The 6,230-nt window shown below is 47.7% G+C and overlaps 1 pseudogene; it reads left to right on the top strand.

Moving 5' to 3' along the window:
* The first annotated feature begins 3,403 nt into the window (after positions 1 to 3,403).
* On the top strand, positions 3,404 to 4,649 carry LOC119313099 (annotated as a pseudogene).
* Positions 4,650 to 6,230: the final 1,581 nt, after the last annotated feature.

The raw sequence follows: 6,230 nt of genomic DNA, 5'->3' as shown, positions 1-6,230 counted from the left end.
AGGAAATAAGTTGCAAGATGTTAGCCCCTTTATAGTTAACTGAACCGAGTCACACCATAGGTCATGAGACACCGATCCACTACTTTAACGTTTGCTTTTGACGGAAGATCATGATACGAACTGCAGCGAGCCAGTGCAAGCAGTTTGAACATCCTACGTGGTAGACACACCCAGAAATATTGAAATGTGCAATTATGTCGATTATCCCGATCCCATAGGCATGGGCGAGTTGACTGCGCCAAAAAGCTCCGCCAACAAATTGGCAGCGCCCTCGCCCGCTCTCTCTGTGGACCTGCTTAATTATTGCAGCGATGAACTTGCGATTTACCTAATAAAAGCAATTTGTAGATTTGCATAGTTCTCCAGTTCATTGATCGTTTGGTGGTACGTGCTCCTTTTTTGGCTCAACAAACCCGCAGTGCATGCAGCAAGATAGCTACTGAATTACCACAAAATTAGCATCAGTTGTCTATGTTTACTAATCCGTTAAGAAGTTAATTTGTTTACTAGTATGGTCCAGTAGCAGCTCTACCTCATAGAACTACTCCTGAACAACACAGAATTTTCCTATGGGAAAAGTTTTCGACGAATGTAACGTACATTTGTGCTTTTACATGCCCATTTTTTAGTTACTTTTTGCGAATTATACCTTTTTTTTCTTGAAAAGAAGGAAGACCCAGCCTCTGCATCTGGACGATGCATGCAACCAGTTTTACATGTCCAGTAGCAGTAAGTCTGAAGCCACCGTCTAGGCAATATCTCTCGCTACTCCTATCAAGTTGATGAAGGGATGCGGATAGTCCGGACCTAATACCAAACAGACTTCGTAGCCAAGCCTAACATCTAAGTCCTGAGGCACCTGCTTCAAAAAAAAAAAGTCCTGAGGCACCAACCAAGCCACTTGCCGGGTATGGGGCACACACCGCTCCGACGCATTCTCAGAGGCCGCCGCTGCCAACTTCCACCAATCCATCTTCAGAGTTATAGTGGCGCATCAACCTTGCCCGGTTTAACTGCTGTCAACGCAACCATGACACCAGACTACTCCACCATCCCGCGGTCGTCCATCAACACACGCCCAACAGCAAGACCCCGCTGCTCCATGCAGCGGAGACCCGCCGTTGTCGACGTGTCAGATGCAACACCGCTCCTCCTTAGCGAATAACTCCTACTGCCACTGGTCCCATCCCCTCCACCCGCAGTTCCTCTGCACTCCCAACCGAGCCCCAAGGCCCCTGAGGACACATCCAGGAAGATCACGACCCAAACAGCGTTGCTACCGCCAAATCCGAAGAGGATTGTAGGTTTTCACCCAGCCGGGGATCGGGGTAGGTAGATTGGACCCTCAGCAGCGCCTTCATGAAGGAAAGTGGCGCCCCTAGGCGTTGCCGCCGCCGGGCCATCCATACCGGCCGAGGTTTCCCCCGGGCCCAAAGTACACCACCAGGGCTCACAGTCACAGAATCCTGCAACCGCAAACCACCGGGACGACGAGAGAGGCAGCAGGAGAAAGGGGAACCTCCATATCTGACGCAACGGAGCAGCACGCCACGGCCGGACTCCACCAGCGACCCGCCACCCGCGCGGCTGAGCACGCTAGCTAGTGTCGCATGCAGACATCACCAACCACCGGACGACGCCACCTCGACGAAAGGGCCGCCGCCCAAGGATCCATAGGCCACTGATGCGTTACTCCAGCCCGCAGGCTGATGGGATCGATCCGGCGCCAAGATCCCCGCTGCCACCTTCCCCGGCGCCCGGGCAGGATTTGCCGGCAGCCATCTCCGGTGGCGGCGAGGGAGGGAAGGGGATGTGGGGAGGCGGCGCGGCGAAAGATCTGATCGCCCCCGAGTCACCCGTGGGGGCGACACAAGGGCCTACTTTGTGGTTGCTATTATGAATACTTTCAGAGGCCAAAAAATTATGTTACATTTTTTTGCTGGGCGTGTCAGTGTTTTTTTGTGACTTGGAATAAAATGAAGCTTGGATAAATCCTCATTAAAGTTTCCCACATTCGTTGGCAGCTAACCGTATGATAGATCAATGATTTTACCAAAAAATTGGTAGGTACAATGGCTCTAAACCAAACAAGAACAACTGACCAAATTTATACGAGGATATTAAGAAGGTGATCATCATAACCATGTGCAGAGGTATAATTTGATTTACCACCTCCTCTCCACATGTTGTACAAAGACGGTGCTGACAATAAAGTACCACATATCATCGTGCATATAAGACGAGGGACCAAGCAGCCTGGTTTTGTATAAACGCAATGTCGATAGTCCGACCGCTCGCTTGGTCGATCTTGTAGATAGTATGCATGTGTGTTAAGGTGTACATGTCCATACCAAGTGGAATACAAGGTTTGAGTAGGATTGCGAGGTCTCGGGAAATCAAATGACTTTGCAAAGTCATTTTCCTACTGAGCTACATGAAATGCTTGTCTTTTTGCTATCATGGTTAAAAGTAGCAAGTCAAAGCGTGGCATTACACTTCTCTCTGTAGACTAATGTTTTTGACCGTGTATGTTAATTTTGTGCTCACTTGATATATTTAGTGTTCATTCTCTTACTTTAAGCATGTCAAATATATGACTTACACTGGTTCTCTACACTACACACCCTTGATTTTGCTATGTGAGTTCAACTAATTGGTCATTATTTGAGATGCTAAACGATTATATCATTAATTAGGATATACATGCTCAATTATGTACACCTAAATTGCATTACATTGCCTGGCATTGATCATAGGCATGTTTCAATGAAGATGATTCAGACTAAAGTAGTATGGCGTTGTTTTGAATGAACATGGAGAGTAAAAATTGTAAGGTCGAAGCACATGTCTACCATTGTTTGAGAGAAGAAAAAGAAAGTACAATTAATATGATAGAAAAATGAACAAGAACGGACACTCATGATTATGATTTCGGTGCGGAAAAATACATCCTTAAGCTTAAGTGATGATGCTACAAACATGAGACCTTGTTGGGGAGAGTTGTGCTCCCATGTCCTATTGTATTCACAACCAGCGAGTGAATTACAAGAAACCACCACATTTGGGGCTTCTGTTGCAGAAAACAACCTGGTCACTAATTATTTGCAAAAGCCACCGCGGATTCAGTAACCGTTTTGCAGATTGCACTGAACATGTCATTTGGCGCGGTTGAGGGCGTTTCCGACAGGTGAGGCCCAAAATCTTTGACGTGGCCTAACGGACGCGCGGATGGAGCCGTTTGCTTAAGACAGACGCGGTCGGGTCACCAGAGACAGACCGCCCGCGCCCGACCACATCTCGCTCGCTCTCTCTGCTCTCACACTCGCTCTCTCTGCTCCCACGCTCGCTCGCTCCCCTCCCATTTGCTCCTCTCCTCTTCGGTAGCCGCCGTTCGCCGTCCGCCATGGTGTCCTGGAGCGACAGTGAGAGCACTGAGGGCTCCACCGCGCAGACATCTCCTTTGACGACTCCCTCTCAAGGTCAGAACCTTGTATTGCTCATTTGTGTTCTAGGGTTTCTAGGGTTCAACATTTGCTCGATTTGAACAAGTTTTTGTTGGATTTCTCAGATCCCATCTACAACTGATGAGCCGTCGTTCGAGGGTCTTGCTGACGACTTGAATGTGATTTGTGAGCATGGGAATCTTGGGAGGAAATATGTTGCATTTGAGGGGATAAGCACTGGTAGGAGGTTCATTGTCTGTCCCACTGAAGTAAGTTTCAAGTTGTGTTTGCAGCATTCCAATTCTTAATCTAGAGTTTGTAGTTATTGTTCATGTTCTAGGGTTCATAGATACTGTTCATGTTCTAGGGTTCATAGATACTGTTCATGTTCTAGGGTTCATAGTTACTGTTGATGTTCTAGGGTTCATAGTTACTGAATTTAGTTATAGGGTTCATAGGTACTGTTCTTAGTTGTAGTTTTCATAATTATTCATCATTAAATGAATCTGCTTCTGGTACGTTAACTGAATCTGTAAGTAATGTCTGTAATTTTGAACTGATTTTTTCTATTGTAGGGTGTTGCAAATTGTGGATTAGTGCAGTAGGTAGATGAGCATTGGCCAGAGCATCTGCAGAATGCTATTCATAAGCTGTGGCTTATGTATGAGCATAGCCAGCATGATAACAAGATGGCATGCCTGGAGCATTCAAGCACTGTACAAAATCTCACACAGCAGAAAAAAGAGTTACACAATCTCACACAACCTCTTGGATTATAAGGATAGCCAGCCTGAGGTAAACCAGAAGAATGATGCTGAGAACATTTCAGTGAGTGTGGAAAGCAGCGTGACAAAGGATGTTGAGATCAAAAAATTGAAGGCTGTTGTTGACCAGTTAAAGCAAATTCATGTAGCTCAAGCCACTGTCATTAGTAATTTGAAGTTCAACCATCTTAAAGAGAAGGAAAAGTTGAGCTCTGATAAGAGGACTTTGGAGATTTTCTATGCTGACCTGAAGAAAGAGAAGGATGACCTGAAGAAAGAGAAGGACAAGCTGGATTGTTGCATTGCTGAGCTGATGAAAGTGAAGGAGAAGTTGACCATGGAGAAGAGTACTCTTGCTTCATGCATTGTTGAGATCAAGACAGTAGGTGATAGCAACAAGAGGAAGCTTCACCAGATCAAGGCTATTTGTGATGAGGACTAAGTTGTGTTGTTGTCTGACCATGTGTGTCAATGATGTCTTTTGTAGTAGCTATGGAGGAAAGCTTGTAATGTGTTAAGCTTTATTATGGTGAACTCTATTATTTCTGTAGCAATGAACCTTGGATTGTATGTTGTTTGTGAGAGTACTCTGTTTGTGATGAATTATCAGCTTGGATTAAGTTCAGTTTGTGATGAATTATCAGCTTGATACGTAGATAGTACTGCTGGCATAGATAGAACTGACATAGATAGAACTGGCATACTAACATACTGCTGGCATACATAGATAGTACCTGCATAGATAGCCTGACATAGATAGCAAGTTCATACTGCTGGCATACATAGATAGCACCTGCATAGATAGCCTGACATAGATAGAACTGACATAGATAGATCTGGCATACTAACATACTGACAAAACTGAACTTTTTCTTCTACTGACGAAACTGAAGACAGCATGTCACTCCTCCTTCTTCAGCATCTTTAGGCGTTGGGAGTGCCACACATCATTGTTGTTCACCACCGCCCTCTTCTTCTTGGACGGCGCTGGCTCCACCACATCTTCACCGCCGCCCTCCTCTTCTTGCTTGATGACGACGAGCTCTTGGTTGTCGGCGACCTCCAGCAGCTTATCCACATCAATTGGGCTGTTCTTCTGCCCCTCCACGGCGTCGAGGACGGGCACCAGGAGCTGCACATCAGGCTCGTCGGAGGAGGAGTCAACGGAGAGTACGACGACCTCATCCACCTCGTCATTAGAGGAGTAGCCGTCAGATTCGTCAGAGTAGTAGTCATCAGAGGACTCGGACTCGGCGTCAGAGTCGTCGTCTGGTCCGAGCGCCCATGGATTGCGCCTCTCCTAGTAGGCGTTGTTGATGGGGGCTGGGAGAGTGAGGACGGCATCGGTGATGTCATCCGCGGCGGCCGGTGGCGTGGTGGATGAGCGGTACATCCACCAACGGGTGCGCTGCCTGGGGTCGGGGAGCGCTGCACCTCGCGCATCGCCTACAGGAGAATGGTCACCGGCAGGACGGTATGGCTGACAGGGAATGCACGCTGCCTTTCGGCAGGTGTCATCACCTTCACCAGGCCGCGGGCATGGTTCCTCAGCATCGCCAGACTGGGGAACCAGCGTTCGATCTCCCTGTACTGCGCGCCCAGCTCCTGGTTGTTGCCGGCGAGCTCTTCGATGGCCAGCTGCCAGTCCATGGCGACGGCAGTGGGGGTGGCTGCCGGCGGTGGTTTCGACAGGAGAGAGGGGAAGAGGAGTGGGCGGTGTAGGCGGCGAGTGGGCGAGTGATCGGAGAGAGCGGTAGGTGGATACGTATTAAAGGCAGAAACCGAAACGACGAGTTATACTAAACGGACGTTCACCATGCTCCCGGCCTCAATGCTCTCTCAACACAGTGCGTGCCTAACTAAATATAAGTAAAATTGCGGATGCTACTCAAACAAGATCACTAGCACTATCCCATTGGTATTGAACCCATGGTTACTACCGACTGGTCCTGGGTTCGAGCCCCAGGCCAAACTATTTTTGTGCAATTTTTTTGGATTTATAAAATTAATATGTCAGTAACTT

Source organism: Triticum dicoccoides, chromosome 5B (assembly GCF_002162155.2).
Source record: "Triticum dicoccoides isolate Atlit2015 ecotype Zavitan chromosome 5B, WEW_v2.0, whole genome shotgun sequence".
In the NCBI taxonomy this organism is placed as follows: domain Eukaryota; kingdom Viridiplantae; phylum Streptophyta; class Magnoliopsida; order Poales; family Poaceae; genus Triticum; species Triticum dicoccoides.
This window is presented reverse-complemented; position numbering and strand designations above follow the sequence as displayed.